The following is a 20,924-nucleotide window of genomic DNA, read 5'->3' as shown; positions in this document are numbered from 1 at the left end:
GAATAAAGGACTGCCTGATTTCTTTTTTCCCCAGTTTGTTATTTGGATTTCCTTCTTTGTTTTTGCAGAATTTTTCCAGAATAGGTGTCAATTTACATTGTAAACATTGTTCTTAATTGTTTGCAAGACTGAAGAATAACTGGCATACACTGAAGTTATTTTAGACAAGAACAAACAATTTGAATATGGCAGTTAGTGGGGAACTGAGAACAAAGGCTGCAGTTTTATTTAAAGAACAAGTCAATCACCCCAGTAGAAAGACAATGCATTCGTTCCTTCCGCCTGCACAGCTGAAAAGCCTGAAGTTGCACTGTTTTAAACGTGTGAAGATATTCAGCACAAAAGGCCAGGTTTTGAACATTGATAAAAGAAATTCATGGAGAGCTATGGTAGTTCACAAAGAAACAAAGCCTTTGCCATTGAGGAAAGGGATTGTGTCCTGTGAAACCCAGTATTCAAAGATGACAGGGTCTGGTTTTACCACTGGGCAGAGAATCGGGAAATTGACTCGACACGGAAGTTTTATGCAAACTGGCTTAATACACACCACATCAAATATGTTAACTGCATCGGATGAGAAGGAAATACTCAAGATGGGAGACAACAGCTATACTCAAAGAAAACTGTCCTTAAAATAACCTTTCAATCCGCTACCTCTCACATTAGGATACTCTCTTTTTTTTCAATCTATGAGTCTACTTAGAACAGGACTCCAAGTCAGCAGTCAGCAAACATTTTCTGTAAAAAGTCAGACAATAAATATTTTAGGCTTTTCAGGCCAATCTGTCTCTGCTGCTACTCAACTCCACCGCTGTAGCGTGACAGCAGCCATAGACAATTCATAAACAAGTGGGCGTGGCTGTTCCAATAAAACTTTATGGACATTGAAATCTGAACTTAATGTAATCTTCACATATTATTAAATATTTTTCTTTTGATTTTTTTCAAACATTTAAAAATATATAAACAATCCTTAGCTGACAAGCCATATAAAATTAGGCAACTGCTGTACACTGCCCACCCCGGTTCCATAACCCACAGACCCTTCAAAGACTGTAACCTAATGTTACCTGCACATTCAGAATCATACTTCTGAATACATAGTCAAGAAGAACAAACATCTATGAGAACGCAAAAACTGAATGGTGGCTACATGAAACCATAGCAATAAAGAAAAGGGAGAAAATGAACAACCAAAAATAGAAAAGAGAACTATAAAATGTAACAAAACTTATTTTCATCAGTCCTGCTGATGACGTATGAGGAGGAAAGTTGAACAGAACTGCTTTTTTACCACCAACACTTGGGCTTGACTGAAGGCAAGGTTTGGGGAAAGTCCCAAATGAGAAAACATGCCCTGCTTTTGAAAGGAGGTCATGAAAATAATGAAGACATGGAAGGCTAATGCTATAGAACCTTTCTAGGAGATAAGAACTATTCTAAATGCTATATACATATTTTATCATTTAATTCTCATAATAGCCCCATTTTATAGACGAGGAACCTGAGACCCTGAGAGAATAAATAACATGTCCAAGGCATGGATGGATGGAGAACTAGACAGACAATAGACAGTTAGATAAGAAAGATATATGATAGAGATAGATAGAAGTGATAAATAGAGATGATAGACAGACAGACAGATAATAGATAGTCCAATTCTAAAATTGGAGCACTTAACCCCACTCTATGCTACCTCTGTGTAGGCAATGAGAAAGTAATTAAAAAGCTAATGAACACACACAACAGGAACTCAAGAAGTGGGAGGCAGTAGGAATTCCTCTTTTTTATAAGCAGCTGTGCACTGATAGGCTCAGCTCTTCTAAGAGAATAGTTTGGGAGGAGGTTTCAGGAAGGAGGTGAGTTTGAAGTCATTTTAAAATGACTGAAGTAACTAAATGCTGAAATATGCACATGATCATAGGAAGCATGTTCATGGAGGGTCTGGAACTGGGGAAAAACAAAGATTCAGAAGGAATTTGAAAGTGCAAAGATGATTTGAAGAGCCAGACATTTTTTCTCTCAGATCTAATGTAGGAACAGATTTTCAAAAACACAGGTTCTACAAACTGCCTCCCTTTGATATCCAGGAGGGGTTCATAAGAAATGCAAAGCAGCATATGTAAGGAGCATCCTTCTCCATGGCGGGCCCAGCCTCAAGTGCTTAGGGAGCTTGTTTTAAATATACAGGGGCCTACATCCAGCTATTCAGGGGATCTCAGGAATAATATTAAATCACAACAAACCACATCAACAAGAAACATTATCTTCATTTTACAGACAAAAATAAACAATTTAGAAAACTAGATAACTCACCCTAAATCATTTCTGGGTAAGCAGAACTGTTTACACCCTTCTGATGATGTATTACTCCACTGAGGCATGCTGGCTCTATCAGGGAATCTCCAAAATGGCTCCTGCAACCACCTGTGCTGTCATGGATCAAAACCTTCCTCCAACAGAACTTTTTGAAAACAGTCTTTTACCCTTTATAAAGCAAGGCATGCCTACTTCAGATCTATTTAATTGATTTCAAAAAAGATAAAATACAAAAAAATGTTTTACTTTTGATATCTAGGAAAGCTAGTCATGAAAGTGGAGGAGGTAAACACTGTGCCTACCTCCTCCTACAGCCACATCAAAATTACAACTAAACTACAGAACAACCATCATTGAGAATGCCTGAAATCTAGCTGAACAGAAATCCTATAACTAAAGGTATATAGATGAAGCCATGTGAAGACTGGTGGGAGAGGCAGAGATGCTGAATGGTTGGTCCCACACCCGTGTGTGGAAGTTAAAAATCAGGAGGGATATCTCAGCTGTGGAAGTCCTACTGAGGAACGAAGGATCCAAGCCCCATACCAAGCTCTCCAACCCAGGGTTCAGTGCAGAGAAGGACCCATAACTTTTGACTGTGAAAAACAGTAGAGACTGTGGCTGAGTGAGACAGAGGGCTGCTGGAATCCCAGGCATTCCTCTTAAAGGGCCTGCCCACGGATTTACTCACTGATGGACTCACTTGCTCTGAGCTCCAGTGCTGGGGCAGCTGCTCAAAAGGCACCAGAGACATAACGGGAGAAGCTGAATTGTTTGGCTTCAGTGTAAGGGCTGGAGAAGCAGCTTTCTCTCAGATAAACTGTTGGCAGAAACCATTGTTGACCTCCTCCCACCAGCCCACAGGCACCACGTCTGAGTCTCCATCGATTTAGCTAACACCGTTCACTCCACCCTAGTGATTCCCTGAAACCCTACCCCACCCAATTTGTGGGCCCACCAAAGCTGCTCCCAGTGGCTTTGCCAACAAAAGCCCTAACATGCCTCAAGCTGCAGACTTTCCTAAAATCTCTCAAAGGTTCAGAAACCCCAAATGCATCATCTGGCTTCAATGTTCCCTGTACCTCTTGCTAAGGAGCCCCAAGCCTGGTGTAGGTGCAAACCAACCTCAGCTTAGCCTCTCCCAGACACCTCCAAGCCCAGCACAAGTGGCAGCCATCTGCAGATCCCTTTATAGCTCATACCAAGTGGCCCCAGGCAGGGCACAGGCAGTAGTTGACCTTGGTCTGCACAAGAGCCCCTCCCAAGAGGCCCCAGAACCAATAAACCTTGTGACCAACTTAAGACCACACCAGAGCACCACCCAATCACCTCCACAAGTGACATACCCCAAGGGAAAACTCAACAGGCACCAGAGCCCCACTAAAGCAAATCCTGCTCCATAGGGTCAGCCCCTTCACAATAGCTCCTCCACTGTAGTCATGACCAGTCCTCACAAACATTCAGCCTGAAAGTCAAACTCTCACACTGATATTCCAACAGCAATCAAAGCTCAGCTATTACAGGACAACCATAACCCACATAACGGACACACCTAGAGCACGCAGCTCAGTATACCAGAGAGAGTGCACTACTGGGCCCTACAGAAAACTTACTACATAAGGCCACTCTACTAAGACCAAGAAACACAGCAGCTCTGCCTAATACATAGAAACAAACACATGGAGGCCACCAAAATGAGGAGACAAAGAAACATGTTTCAATGAAAGAATAAAACAAAGCCCCAGAAAAAGAACTAAACAAAATGGAGACAAGCAATCTACCATATGCAGAGTTCAAAACACTGGTTTTAAGGATGCTCAATGATCTCAGTGAGAATTTCAACAAAGAGATAAGAAACATGAAAATGGAGATAGAAAACATTAAAAAGAACCAGTCAGAAATGAAGAATACAATCGATGAAATGAAGAATACATTAGAGGTAATCAACAGTAGATTAGACAAAGTAAAGGATCAAATCAGTGATGTGGAATATAAGGCAGCAGAAAACACCCAATCAGAACAGCAAAAGAAAAAAGAATCCAAAAAATGAGGATAGTTTAAGGGGCCTCTGGGACAACATTGAGCATACAAACATTTGCATCACAGAGATACCAGAAGGGAAAGAAAGAGAGCAAGGGATTGAAAAACTAGTTGAAATAATGACAGAAAACTTCCCTAACCTGGTGAAGGAAATAGACAAACAAGCCGAGAAAGCAAAGAGTCCCAAACAAGATGAACCCAAAGAGGCCCACACCAAGACACATCATGATTAAAATGCCAAAGGTTAAAGACAATGAGAGAATTTTAAAAGCAGCAAGAGAAAGTATCCAGTTACCTACAAGTGTTATTCCATAGCACTGTTAGCTGATTTCTCAACAGAAGCTTTGCAGGCTAGAAGGGGTTGGCATGAAATATTCAAAATGATAAAAAGTAAGGGCCTACAACCAAGATTACTCTACCCAGCAAAGCTATCATTTAGGATTATAGAACAGATAAAGAACTTCCCAGACAAGAAAAATCTAAAGGAGTCCATCAACCAAACCAGTATTACAAAAAATGTTAAAAGGACTTCTTTAAGAGAAGCAATAAAATAAAATAAAATGGCAATAACTACATATCTATCAACAATTACTTTAAATGTAAATAGAGTAAATGCTCCAATCAAAAAACACAGGATGATTGAATGGATAATAAAACAAGACCCTTACATATGCTGCCTACAAGAGACTTACTTCAGATCAAAAGACACACATAGACTGCAAGTAAAGGGATGGAAAAAACTTATTTCACAAAAATAGAAACAAACAAACAAAAAGCTCAGGTAGCAATACTTATACCAGGCAAAATAGGCTTTAAAACAAAGGCTGTAACAAGAGACAAATAAGGACCCAGTAATTCTACTTCTGGGTGTTTACCCCAAGAAACCCAAAACATTAATTCAAAAATACGTATGCATCCATATGTTCACTGCAGCATTATTTACAATAGTCAAGATATGGAATCAGCCTGAGTATCAATCAATAGATACAATGAATAAAGAAAAGAGTCATATATACAATGGAATTACTCAGCCATGAAAAAGAATGAAATCTTGCTATCTGCAATAAGATGGATGGACCTAGAGGGTATTTTATGCTAAGTGAAATAAATCAAACAGAGAAAGACAGATACCATAGGATTTCACTTACATGTGGAATTAAAAGAAAAAATAAATAAACAACCAAAACAGAAATAAACTCATAGACACAGAGAACATTTTGATGTTTGCCAGATGGGAGGGAGTTGGGGGAATGGGTGAAAAAGGGGGGATATTAAGAAGTACAAATTAGTAGTTACAAAATAATCATGGGGATATAAAGTGCAGTATAGGGAATATAGTCAATAATATTATAATAACTATATATGGTGTCAAATGGGTATTAGATTTATCAGGTGATCCCTTCATTAGCCTAATCACTACATTGCATACCTGAAACTAATATAATATTGTATGTCAACTGTAAATAAAAAAATAAAAAATTACTTAAAAAACAAAAAAGAGCTTTACTTTTAAAACACATGAAAATTGTTCTGTACCTTGATTGTGGTGGTAGTTACATGACTGTGTGTTTATCAACATTCATGAACCTATGTATATCAAAAAACTGAATCTGAGTATATGCAAATTATATCTCAATTTGAATAAGAGTATCTTTTAATAAAAGAAAATATTGACATTTCTCCTTGGACATGGAAGGCTTTGGAAAAAAAGAAAACTTCTAACCCTCTTGCCTGATTTTGTAAGGGGAAACATGAATGAGCCAATTCAATACCTCATTTCAGGGTGATTGACAAGTCACATTTTAGCTACTAAACTTATTCTGGTTTTGAGACTGGTGAGTTTCACTAACTCCAGCTGTTACTCTGTTTAACCCAAGTGTTCCCTGGAGACTCAACTTGGCTGTCTCTTCTCCAAGCTGCAATTGAGAGGTTTTGCAAGTGGCCCTATAAACACGCTAATGAATGAATGGACAACTAATTACCTTGTAAATATGCATGAATAAGCACAAATTCCTCAGCAGTAAGCCAGATGTCTGGGCGCCCTCTTGCTACCTACTTCACATGAAAAAAAATGTGACATTCCTACAGTGGAAGCTGGGGCTTCTCATCCATAGAGGTGAACCTTTCAACATGGAAACAAAACTACTCCTAATGTAAAACACTTTCAAAGACACACCTTTGATAAAAATAAAAGACAACTGCAGCCATGAAGGATGGGCCATCACTAGTTTTGGGACCCCAAGAAACAGTAAACTGACTTACTTCTTGGTTGAAACTTTCTAGCCAAGTGCTTTCTTATTTTTAAAATCTTTTTAAAGAGATTTTTTCCCTCCTCTCTCTGTTTTTCCATTGTAAGTCATACCCATCTCTTTGTTTCTCAAAGATTTAAGGGTTTTAAAAATCCCTTAAAGCCAATACTGTTCCCTGATCTAGGGATGTTAACATCACACTTCAAAACCCGTGTCAAAGGGGATTTACTTGGTCCCTGGAAAGAGCATTCTTGTCAGAGTATTGGTGGAAAAAGGCTTCCTTGGAAGGCATCTGTAGACTCATCCTGGACCAGATGGAGTCATCCACTGTGGTGAGTTGAGGAATTGAGTCTGTTCAGAGTACAAATGCAGTCAGAAAGAGTGAAATCCTGGATCCAACCATTGGTAAATAAGTGACCTTCAGCAGGTTAGCTAGCCTCCTGAGTCCTCAGTTTACTCATCTGTAGACTCCATCAAAATCACTCAGCAGTTCTGTATTTCTGGTCTTATGTTTTTACACCTGGTCTATAGTCAAGCCTGAGCCCAAGCAAAAAGCTATTAACCTAAAGCAATGTTTCTTGATACTTGATCTTTAATGGATAAACACAAGAACTGGCAAATCCTTTAGAGTAGTGCTTCCCATAGTATGCCCCACGGAACATTGGCTCTGACAGTTGATGTATCAGTTCTCTCACTTTGTACACTGAAAAAGTATAGTTTTTCATATAAGTTATTGATTTTAAATTTAAGAAGATATAATAGGACATCATGTTTGGGAGTATTTATAAAATAAGGGTAATTTTCTCTGGTTAATAAAGCTTGCTAAGAGTAGTTCTTCAATTAACTATATTCCACTAGTCAGTCCACATTTCTACATTTTATCTTCAAAGATATACAAGAAACTATCAACAGCTTGCTAAACTCCAGGATGTTCTGATATTACTGATACTACATTTATTTAAAAAAGGAAATATGATTGATTTGGCAAGATTTATTTTTAGTAAACCATGCTGGCTCCTGGAAATCATAGCTTCCTATGCTGAGAGCTCATCATTTCAGTGATTAGTAACTAGGGAGGCAGAGTAACATGGCTTTAGAGATCATGGGTTTTGAAGCCAAATCCCATCATCATCAATTATTAACCTGCATGCTATTGGGCAAGTTAGTCAACATTTCATAGTCCAGTTTCCTCTAGTATAAAAGATTTTTAGAATGAGTAAAAGAGACAGTATATATAAAGTGCTTAAAAGAGTGATATAGACAGAGAAAATATTCAATGAAATGGTCTTTTTTTTTTAAAAAAACAAGCCTTGCTAAAATTTGGTTGGCGATCAACATGGTTTCCTTTTGAAAACTGGGTCTGTCTCAGGTCTGGTGCACAGAAACAATCTTGAGATGGACACATGGGTTACACAGTGAGAGCTCTCAGGAGGAGAGTGAGGGTAGCAGAATGGGATAGGGGAGGGAGAGAGTAAGAATGTGGTTTCGGGTAAAATCTAGCTTCCTTCCAATCCCATGGAGAGCTGTGGGGCATAAATTGTCTGGAAGAGTTCATCCTGCTTTCGTCACTCCCAACCCAAGTCAGTTATCCACTATAGGACGCCAAGAGCTGTGGGTTGAGAAAGATAATACCCAGAACTTCCTGGCAAAGTGATTCTACTCAGCCAAGGCCAATCTTCTGGAGAAGGTTACAGAGGTAAGTAGTAGCCTCCTTGGCAGCAGCTGGGGGATAGGCATTCAACTGGTAGAAGGGATCCCACAGGATTTGGGTGGCACACTGTCACCAGAATCTAGCATGGACACATGCCAAACACTCCATCAAAACATGGGACCTACCAACCAGGATGACCTCTGGGGCAAAACGCACATAGCTCTTTGCCACTTCCATTATCTTATCCTTTCTTCATTTTTTTCTCTCCTTCTAAACTCTCCTTTTGTTGAAATATATTGTGATTAGGCACAATTATAAAAGACCACAATATCTCCACTTCCAAGTTACAGTCTGTCTTATTGCTGTCAAAACATGGTTACAAACTATTTTTTTCTACAAAGAGCTTGAACATAGATTAAAATATAGAACTCAATTCAGAGAGGGGAAAATTAATGACTAGAACGTGGTGCATAATAAAGCTTTAATGGGGCACAGCAGGTAAGAGAATCAAGAGCACAAATGATCTACAAGGGTATGGCCGCATTTCAGACACCCCTGAAGCATATTTTAGGGCAGTTTATAGAAGGAGGGAAACCCCCCAAAAATTTACTCTTCTGAAGTTATCTTTGTTGAGGTGGTGGTTGTATTACTTTCTTGGACAAACATGAGCTCAAATCTTACTCTGACATCTATCAGCTGGGTTAAGTTTTGTTAAGGTTCTAACCTTTTAAAGCCTCCGCTTTCTCTAAAATCTTTAAAAGTTACAAGTGACGTTTGCATAAAATAATGTATAAGTACTGCTTAATGCAGTGCTAGGCACATGTTAAACTTTCAGATGTAATGTATACAATAGTCCCCTTTATTAGCAGTTTCACCTTCCATAGTTTCAGTTAGCCCAGTCAACCGCAGTCTGAAAATATTACATGGAAATTTTCAGAAATAACTCATATAAGTTTTAAATTGCAAGCTGTTCTAAGTAGCATGATGAAATCTCCTACTGTCCCGCTCTATCCCACCCTGGATGTGAATCATCCCTTTGTCCGGCATGTCCATGCTATAGACACTACCCGCCCTCTTAGTAGCTGTCTTGGTTATTAGATCAATTGTCATCATATCGCAGGGGAGAGGGGAGAGGGGAGAGAGGAGAATGGAGAGAGGAGACGGAAGAGAGAAAGAGAGAGAAACCACATTCACATAACTTTTATTAAAGTATCTTGTTATAACCGTTCTTTTTTTATAATTAATTACATGCCTAATTTATAAATTAAACTTTATCATAGGTAAGTATGTATTAAAGAAAAAACATAGTGTATATAGGGTTCAGTACTATCTGCAGTTTCAGGCGCCCACTGGGAGTCTTGGAACATATTTCCCACAGATAAGAAGGGAGTACTGTATTTATAAAATTCTTCCAAAAGTCCCTTCAGAGGAGACTAAGAAGCTAAAAATTTAAGAACTACTGAAATCTTATGATGATAACCCTTTACCACTTATATCAAAATGTATCAATATACAGCCTACACTAATATATTTTATGCTTGAATTTGATATCACAGAGACTTCATTTTTTAATATTGAGGCATTAGCTTCTACACATTTGTGTCTCAGATTTCTCTTCACACAACCATCATCCATAGTGGTTCTACAGTTTGGAACTTTACAGGGACAGTTTAGACTGTCACAATGATGTTAGGGGGCACTACTGACATTTAGAGGGATGATCAGGAATGTTAAACATCTAGCATTACCTAAAACAATCTCTCACAATGAAGAATTGTCCCACCTACCTCCTGCAAGGCTTCTCAACATCCTACAGGACATTTACAAAGGTAAAAATTTGTTAACCATTATCTGAGCCTAGAACCTAAATACGTTCACATATAAACAAACTACCATTCAGCATGAATGTGAGTGAGTTTTCTAGGCAGCAATTGCTAGGTAAGTCAAAGGACAACTGTACACTACTTTTTCCAAACTCTACCAAAGATTGCTGCCCCCATATAAGAAAGTCATGACAAAGGCACTTGATGAAATATCAAGTCACCAACACAACACCTTTCTATCAGTCTACATTTGTCACTGACCCATGGTAAGTACCCACACACACACAAAAAAAAACAGGTATTGACTTCTGCATTTTCTAGTGTGGTTGTCCTGAGTATTTTCATATTCGAATGTATATTTTATTATAAATTGTTTTCCTTTCAATTTTTTTTTTATATTACTGCTGGGATATTTTACTGATTTTTTTAAATTATGTGAATGGGTAGATTACAATGTCTATGTGTTTCTTGCCAAGAGAATAAAGAGGATGTTACAAAATATTTGTTGTAATTGAAAGGGGAGTGTAAGGTCTTATAAGATTGTAACTGATGTTATTCCTACTTTTCTCCAAGTAATGAAATTGGTCCTCATCACCACTGTAATATAGCATGTTCTCCAGCCCTGACTCCTTCATTAGACTTTTCTCTTTAAAAGGCCAGGCTTTCTCACCCAGGCCTGAAAGCTTGGCAAGATGCTCAAAAGTCAAGGTCAAAGTTTCACCTCCATGTGATCACATGGCTGTGATGAGGTTTCCTCATTATGAAGTTTGCTGATAAGACTGAAGATGTTTTCCAAAATCTCTGAGGGTCTCTTATTGTCACGTGTGTTAGACTGGGTCATTTGTCTCCATTCTATACCTCAAACAAGATCGAAATAAAAGAGACCCTGTCTTTGATTCTAAAGATACACTCCTAAAGGAACTTTTGGCTGAAAACAAAGAAAACACATACAAATATACACACAAAACACAACTTCTTTTGCTTGTGTACATATTCTGTGTACACATTTTTTAGTAGCGGCAAAGTAGATATTTGAGGAGATAAAATAGATGTTTTCCTGTATCCTTATTGACAAAAAGCAAAACCAAGTTGGTGTCAGGTCAAACCTACCTATAAACTTGCTAGAATTTTGAGTGTCTCAGATTCTCTTTGGTATGGAAAATTAAAGAACATTATAACACTTGTTCTTATTTTGGATAGATAAGAATGAGCATACAGAATTGAACTAGGAGTTAACTTTTGCTTCTGTGAAGTCGGGATTTTTTCCAGATCCAATAGAAAAAGAAGGCAAAACATCAAGTTTACTGGGGTTTATGACATGAAAAAATATATTCCCCCTTTCAAAACAAAACAAAAAAGAACAAATTTTGTATTTCCAGAAGGCAACCTAAGACCTCTGGTTGTTTTTCCAGGACATAAAGCACCTCTCATGCTGCTCTAGTACCTGGGTTTTTCAATGAGAGCATCTCTAAGAAGTTGACCACATAGAAGAAACAAGGATCTGCAGTTAAAGGCAGCACACCCAGATGCAGACTCAGGAAGACATGTCTGTTGTTACATAAATCAGAACGTTGTTACATAAATAGAATGAATGAGGATCCCAAACCTCCTAGTTTCTACAAACTTCCAAAAGCCAATATTTTTCAAAAGAAGGCATTGATGTTTCCAGTCCAGTGTGAAGCAAAATGGGAAACAAAAGATACCTTAAATTTTTCTGAGAAATTAATATGAACAGAAGGAAAAATAGCAATTGTCGCCATTGAAATAGCAACAATTCTTTGCCTGCAGCCATTTGAATCAGAGATTGTTTGCATTAATAAGGCATTAGCCTCTTTTTTTTTCTAATTTTATTGTCAAATGCCAGTCGTTCAATGTCCCACATTTGCGCGTGAAATTCAGGGCAATGAAGCTGACAAAATGTAATTTACTGGCATTGAAATGTGCCAGATCCACGATTTACTTTCCCAGCCTTTCAGGCTGGATTTCACATTCGGTGGCCTTTCTGAACTAGCAGAGAGCTAACCAACTTCAATGGACCACAAACAGCCAGGGTGTGGCAGGTGGGCAGCCACTAAAGCAGCTGGCAAGGTCACCGACAACACAGGGATATTTCCAGAGAAAGAAGAACACTGCTATCGACTTCAAACAAATACCAAAGCTCTCCTGAGTTGAGGATTACTTCATCTTTCCTGGACATACCTTAAAATTAATGCACATGTATAGGCGAGAATAAAATATGCAAATTTAGCCATCTCTGGAAAATATAACCAACTCAGAAAGTATTTACTACAGCATAGAACTTAAAGAGCTAAACTAAATTTCACAAATAACCCAAATGGATAAAACATTTCATCGTCATGATGGAGAATTTTTTTAATTAAAAAAAAAAAAGGAAAAAATAAGTCCAAGAACACAGAGCAAAAACCGCAAAATGTGGGGACTGGAGGCAAGATTTTTCCATACACATAAAATAGTATGGTGTTAAAAACTGCTTTATAAGATTTACGTTCAAGGGAATCAATCATGGCATTATTTATACTACTAAGAAATTTAGAAGAAAATAAATGCCCAATAACAGGGTATCGGTTAAGTAGATTATGGCACATCCATACTGTGGACCAATAAAAAATCACGCTGTAAAAGTATATTTAATATCATGGAGAAATGTTCCCAATATAACTTTAAATTTTAAAAGCGATTTACAAAGAAGTATGTGCATTTCAATACTGAATTCATAAACTGTATAAAAGTGTATCTATGCATGGGGGGAAAAAAAGAGAAGGATATATACTCTTTAATGTTGCCAATGAGAATGTGTAGGTGGTAGGATTACATTTTTATTTTATTTTGTGTGCTAGTCCATATATTTTTTTATTTTTTTTAAGAGAAACAATAAAAAATTTTTAATTGCCTTATTTGTGAAAAATAAGATTGGATACAGTAGCAGTTCTATAGTATTCAGATTTAATTCCTTTAAATAAAATTCCCCTGAGATTGGCAAGGACAAAAGAAGTTCTTTCTCAGAGGACTGGGATCATGGATGGGATAAACTGGTACCCTCTGCTCCAAAAGAAAAATATACATTTGCCTGTGTTTTAAATTCACATTTAAAATATATTTCCTATAACAAAAATAAGCCAGCATCTGATTTTTAAGGGATTTAGAGAAATCCATTTCCAAATGCCTGTAACATCTGTGAATAGTTCATTTACCAATTAGCAGGATTTTCATTTTCAGAAGGTATTAGAACTGATTTACAAAGTGTCCTACCATAATCAGAAGTGTCTCCACCCTTTGGTAAGCTCCAGATCTTAACTTGACCAACATGCCTTCTGCCCTCATGGAATGAAAACAATAATTTCTGTAATAAAGACTAAATTTACAGTCTTACAGGAAAACTAAAATAAACCTAGAAACTCTATAAGGCATGAAGAAAAAAGGTTTCCATGTCCCACTGTTGTTTGAACCAGGCTGAATGTTGCTGTGGTCAAATAGCCGGGAACAAATGTCCAACTTCAAATGAACTCAAGCCCAGGGCTCTTCAGCTGTGACCAATCAGAACAGCACAGACAACCAATGTGCAGAGGCAATTCCTTCAGCAGAAGACAGAAAACTCAGCAAGAGCCTTTCCTACCAATTAATGGTAGTCAATATTGATTATCTGAGGGATTTCCATGCTCAGGAAGCAAATTAGAAACTCAATACCTGAACTATTCCTAAATGCAGTTATCAACTTCAGAGTTTTATCTCATAAAACCAATTCAGCTTAGAGTTTAATTCTATTAAATTAGGGCTTAGAAATAAGATTTGCTCTAAAATGAATGCATCATTAGTTTTAAAATGCAATATACTGAAACCCAAAATGTGCTGTATTACAGTTTGAAGAATAAATGAGTAAGGATGGCATCTAAAAGCACTTCTCTCTAAATATATTTACCAGTCGAAAAAGTGATTGTTTGTGAAGACAGTGAATCCTCTGGTAGAAGGGCCGTGTGCCCTCTCTTGAGTACCAACTAACCCCACTGGTTCCACTTTTTTGCTAAAGTTTTCCCTTTGTTCTTCAACTTCCTTATTCCAGCCATCAACAACTTTTTTTTTTTTTAAGGAGGAGAGAGAGTATCTTCTCTGATATGTTCTACAGTGAAGCCCCATGAAACTTAAGCCACACATTTCAATGAAAAAATGCAAATAAGGAACCCTAAACGGAACTGCCTGATGCTAAGTTTAATATGCTGCACCAGGGGTTTTGTTCTTTACTTTTTAAATAAGAGTCCATGAAGATTCTCCTTCACCGTACTGTCAAGAAAAGGTCTGTGGTCCTGTGGTAGAGACTTGATACTCAATTTCGACATCTTGCAGAAGTGGAAGATACGTCCCTGATAAAACCCAGCAAAGGGGCTTGTCCTGTAATGCCTGCCTCCCCCACGCACACGAGGGTTTGAGCATCCCATACAAGAAAAGCTCAGTGGGTACAAATCTAGTCAACAGTGATGTTACGAGACTGAGAATGATAAATAAAATAGAAAGAGGCTCAGACCATGTCAAAGAAACCCCTGGGAAAGCTGAATGTTGAAAGATGCACCATTCTGGGGAGAACACTGCTGATCTAGATAGTCTTAGATGCTCTGATGACAACAGGCCGTTTCCATCAGTAACAATGGCCATAGTTGGGTTCTTTAGGACTGAAACCACATTTGAAAGGAAATGATTATGTTTATGTGAACTGCACTGCATCACACTATATTTTAGGACCCTGAATAGCATTATTATATTCTCATGAAATACTATATACATTGTCTCACTCACTGTTAAAGAAAACCAGTATCACAGTGTCTTGTAAATAGATGACATATGGGTTAATCTGGCATTTGGGTTCAGTAGGAATAATTCCACCTTAAACGTTTCGATATACAAAAATACAAAACTATCACAAAAGATATCCACGGAGCTTCAGCAAGTGGGAGGTGATCATAGCTTGGTCTGGTTTTAATACAAGGTTTTCAGGCGAACTGTATCTTGATGATGGGATTCTTAGCTCCATAATAATCCACAACTTTCAGTAAATTACAGGGCACGTAAGAGGTGAAGGAAAGGAGGACGAGACCTGATTCTGACCCAGTGTTTCCCCACGTGAACTAACCATTCACAATCATTTACTCCTCCCTTTCAGCTCTTCTATCAATCCTTACTTTATTTGTGTGAACTCCATTTATCTATTAAAAAACAAAAACAATACCTAAGTGAAGACAAGGAGAGTGCCAACCCCTGTCTTCTCCCTAGAGAAGGGCAGTTGTACAGATAAATATGAGGAAATATTTCAAAAATTCAGCCCGAGATGAGAAATTATGTTCAAAGCTTCCCTAAGGTACCTTTGCAAGGTACCAGTTGAAGACCGGAGTCCCTTGTTGTCTAAGAGAAGTTTCTGGACTGTCTTGGATCTCCTACTGCATAAAGTGATAAATATTGTCAGGCAAAATGGTAAAAGAGCTTGCTAAATTTAGAACTTATTATTCTCACATTGCCACAGATGGGGAGTCAAAATTAATATAACTTTGTAAATTAAAGCCTGCACGACCATTTCAAACCTCTGATGTGCTCTCTTAGGGAAAGAAGCACCTCTCTTCTGCCTCGTGATCTCTCTCTATATCAGCCATCTGGCACAAAGGAAAGAGATTCACATAGAGGGTATGTAGACCGTGAACTAGATGTGTGACCTTGAGCAAGTCATTTCACTTCTTCCAGCATCCGGTTTCCTTCACTTTTAGAAAGATTAGAGAAACACATCTCCAGGTCCAGCCGTGTTCTTGAAGTCGGACATTACAATTCCAAAGGCTATTAAAATAATACCTTAGAATTCAAGAGGAAGGCAACAATAAGAAAGCAAAAACAACAACATAAACTAAAAGACAAAAAAAGAGAAACATGTTCTCTTCCAGCAAGGAGAGAGGGAAACATGAGGAGCAGTTGACCAAGATCACTAGGACCCAGCAACAAAACTACATATTAATAAAGCCTAATGGAAAATTCGCACAATGTCAGTCAGTATCAGAGCATTTTTAAAAGATAGCCCCGTGCTATTTATGGGGGAATATGAAGGAAAGTAAAGGCACCCACTGCATGTCAATTTCATGCAACAGGAGCAGCCTGTAGGTGACCATCAAGAGATAAGAATGGCTAATTTAAAAAATAAAATGCAAAGTCCTGTGGCCCAGTTCAAATTGAATCTGACAATGAAGGTCACAACAACTTTTCACTTTTATTTAAAGATACTGCCTTGATCTTTGCCGGACAAAACACAATAGCAAACAGAGACCTAGTATTAGTCCCCCCTGAAGCAAGATCACCCTAAAATGTTTTTTCTGTTTGTTTTTCTAATAGCTTTCTTTCTTTTCTAGTTTAAAAAAATAATGAATTATCAAATTACTAACATTTCAAAAAAAACGATAAATATAATTTTCCCTAAAGTATATTGTGAGTGACTGTAACCAAAAAATTCCCAAGTAACAGAATCACTACCTTTTGAAGGCTCTCTGCATGCCTTAATTTCTTATAACTTTTCAGTTACATTCTGTTCTTGCTTTTCTTATCTTCTTTCTCTCTCACACATGTTTTCTACTCCTACCAATCACAAGGAGTGGTAAAACATTTGAGTTTTAAAAACTGTTCAAACCAGTTGTAAGATTCATTGTCTGTAAAGAAAATTACTTTGGCCTCCAACATGTGTTTTCAATACAAATGCATCGCATAAAAAGTAAAAAGACCTCTTGTCTAATACGGCAAGTCTCGTGGAGCCATTTTGGTCTTTATAGAAAGATCTCACTTATATCTTGGTGGGGGAAAAAAAAAACGTGAAACAAAGCAGACTCTGCACCTTCCTCGGGCCTGTTTTATATTTCTCCCATGCTGTCTCCTAAAGACACTAGCACTTGATAAAAGTTCAGGCCTTTTTGGTGCAGAATTCTGCTTGTCATTTTTTGGAAGTGATTAAAGACATTAGCACAGCTTCATCATAAAAGCCTGAACAGCAAGTGTCAGGGACCAACTGCCCAGCTCCAACCCCATGCTTTCTCTACTTTAGCACATTCCCAAAGGCTCTTTATGGAGGAGAAGAGGTCGTATTTTCTTAGTTTCCCTTTCCTGGACTCTTTGATGAAAATAATGCTGCGAATAAATTTTTGAAAATACTTCTCAAGTATTTCTACTTTTAATATCAAAATCATCTGCTTTACAACTGAGTGTCTATGTGACCCTTGCTTTCTGACACAATCCCAGAGGCCAGGGAAGAAAAATGCTCTTCAGTGCAACCAAAAATGGTGCCAAGGAAATCAGAGGAGTCAGACTTTGGAGTCAGATTTTAATCCCAATTCTATCACTGTGTACAAATTATTTATTTCTCTGTGCCTTTTTCCCTAACCTTAAAAAAGGAGGTACTAACGGTGTTTAGATGGAACTCATTCCTATGGAAGTGAAATATTCGAAATGTGTGATTTGTATTTATGGAGAGAACATCTGCAGTGTCACTTCCCAAAATATTTTAATAGATCCCTACAATGTACTATCTCACCTACCCAAAGAAGAATCTATAAGGTACATTTCCCGACTCCCTTTTGTCATTTAGATTCTTTAAATGAGAAGCAGCCACATGGGTTATATGGAGAAAGAGCCCAAGTGCTGTGTGTACATTCTCTGGGCATAGATAACTAGGCACCACGTGGTTCTGATCCTGGAGCTGTGGCCCCAGCTTCCTGATCACCATAAAGGCTGAAGCTCCTGTGGCTGATCTGTTCAGCAGGGTATTTCTAGGAGTCTTTCCTGGAAGTTCAGCATTGGATCTGTATCTTAGTTCTTCAAACTGAGCCCATTAGCTATTTCTATCACTTAAAGTCTCCTGTGATTTTAACTACCCAGAGTAGATTCCATCTGCAACTAAGAACCTCATCAAATACATATGTGAAAGTTCTTGGTTTTGTGCCTGATACATAGTAAAAACCTGTGCATGTTAATTGCCTCTCTGCCACCCACTGAGGTTTTGAAATCCCATTCTAACGAGCAAGATGAGCGATGGCCAGAAAGATACAGGAAAAGCTACCTACACCAAGACCTCTACCAGTCAGCCTGACGTGATACCTGAAAGTCACACAACTTCAGGTTCTTATCTCCAGAAGACCCCTGGTTGGCACAACTGGAACAGATTAATAATTAGTAGAAGCAGTGCCTAGAAGAATGGGATATTGAAAGTTAAGTTTTACTCTATAAGCAGTAGGCAGAAAGTGGGGGATGGTGAATAATGACCCCAGAGCCAATTAAAAGGTGACTCAAAAGGGACTGGTCTTAAGAGTGTGAAGCAGGACACACATGCGCACACACACAAAAAAATACACAACTTTTTTGCCTAATAGTGAGAGATGGCTGACATAAAGCAAGCCATCCTAGGTGAATCCAGCTAAAACTGTTGATCCACTGAATTGTGAGCAACTATACAATTATTGTTTTGGAGAGGCTGGTTATGCAGTAAGTGCCACCTCATACAATCGGGATCTAAAAATAAGGAGTTAAACAAATGAAAGGTTTGGAGTGTGTAATAGCCCAGGTTAAGGAAATCTCATGAAGAAGTCTCCTGAGGCAGTAACAATATCTGAGAAACTGAAAGACAGGTGTAGCCAGAGCTCAGTAAGGGGAAATGGGCACCTCTGTGAAGCCTGCATGCCATGTGTTCATTTCAGAGGCTCTTCATATCCTGTTTCCTGGGACTGAGACTCCACCCCCATCTCCGACCTTGACCTCTCAACTGTCTGATGTTCTAGATGGTTTCTATGCTTTGTTCATAATTACCCATTTTGCACTGTTGATTTCCTTCCTACCTCTCACCTCCAGTTCCAGGCCATTGACACGGTGTCCTGAGTACTAACTTATGAGAAATCTGAACTGCTATTACTCAGAAAAGCATCCAGTAAAAACACACTACTAACCTGAGGATGGCTTTGAGCATCCTGTTCTTAGTCTCAGAACTCAATTTTCTTCAAGTGATAACAAGCACTCATCACTCCCTCCTCTCCTCAAAACCTACAAAAGTCTAACACTTTTCAAAGAGTTCTGGCCTCAAATGGGTTTTGTCATTCTTTATTCTCTCCTTATTTACTCCAGGCACAAAAAAATAATATCAATAATAAGGTGAAAACATATTTATCTGTCAAAAGTAGATTTATCCTTGGGGTTGATCCTTCCTTTAACAGTATTTCAGATGACTGTGATAGCTGTTTGAGTTGGGTTTCCCTCAAAAGCAGGCTTCAATCCAAAGACTTGGGTGCAGGGAGTTTATTTAGGAGGTGAATACAGAAAGGACAAGTGAAGGAGCAGAGAAAGGAGGAAAAACAATAATGGTGTATTAGCAAGCTGATGTCTGCTATGGGCACCAAGTGTTCAATCCTGTTGGGGCATCTCTGATGAAACTGTACAGAAAAGCCTTTGTATTGTCCCTCCAAGGGCTGAAGATGTGCAATAATAATCCACTACTCCTTTCATGTCCCTTGTTGGTTTGGGTTTACCCCAGATGCACTAAATTCCTGGCACTCTATACTGCCCAGAGCTTAGGTTAGGCTGGTGCCCATGGCCCAGAGATACCCCATAGATAAGAGACAGAGACCCTAGAAAGAGGAAGCACAGGTGAAAACAGATGTGGGCCAAGAAGATATAGGGAAAGACACTGACAGCATCCACTATACTAACATTTACTGAGAATTCTTCATGAGCCAATGCTGGTGTCAGATGCTTCGCAAGAGTTACCTCATGCAATGCTCAAACCAAACTCTGAGTTTACTGTGAGCTCCATTTTACAAATAGAGGAACTGTGGCCCTGACATGGGTAGGTGGAGGCAGGACCAAATCCTAAACTTGAACATCAGGCAGTTTAGTAAGACAGATTGCAAACTACAGGCAAAGCAAAGGCTCCCTAACATTATGGAAACCATGAGAAGAACAGTAGACGTGACCTTTACCCCAGAGTCATTCACACCCTCAGAAAAGGTCAAGTGTTTTTCCCCTCATACTTCTTATTTAGTCTAGCCACAGTGCCTAAAGACCAGTGCCTTTTCTTTTTAACCTAATTCACATGGTACTTAACACCCTGCAATTGTGCCATTTAATAAATACTATTTAATTTGAAGGTATAGTGGACACTCAACATTTTCTGGGCACCCAGTACCCATTCCCCTTCCCAAGATTTCCATAGATAAAGCCTTTCCTCCAGTAGTATAGGCTTGCTAAGAGGTAAATCCAGAGGCTTGCTTCTCATCAGAGAATCTGCAGTGGCCTGATCCAGGGGAAGACCTGTAGTCTAAGCTGGACCAAGCTGATACCCTCTCATAGGACTTTGCATCCTGAGCAAGTAATGCAAAAACATGGAAGATGGTGAGTACTTCATCAAAGCAGCAATGATGGCCCTCCAGCTTGACCATTCTCACTAGAGTGAGGTGCCTTGCTTCCTTCTGCAGACCTCCAGCTCTCTGAACTCCTTGCTGCTGCCCCTTCCTAAACTTGTCCCCTGGTCTTTGGTAGGTGCTCATTGCTCCCCTTCTTGATTTCCTTAATAAATCCCTTTTAACTTAATTGCCTAGAGTAAGTTTAAACATTTATAACCAAGAATCATAACTGATACAGGCAGTAGACAGTCTGCTAATGCAATCTGTAATGTCCACGTCGCCCATTGAAGGTGGTAAGATTTACACATATGCAAAGTTGCTCAGTGGCATCTGCAAAAGCTTTTCTCTGCCCCCCTCTGAAAGAGTATGCAGTTCTTTATTTCATTACACTAATGCAAAATTCACCTGGAAGTACAGGGAACTC

Source organism: Pteropus medius, unplaced genomic scaffold (genome assembly GCF_902729225.1).
Source record: "Pteropus medius unplaced genomic scaffold, Ma_sr-lr_union100, whole genome shotgun sequence".
NCBI classification, from domain to species: Eukaryota; Metazoa; Chordata; class Mammalia; order Chiroptera; family Pteropodidae; genus Pteropus; species Pteropus medius.
Note: the sequence above shows the minus strand (reverse complement) of the source record.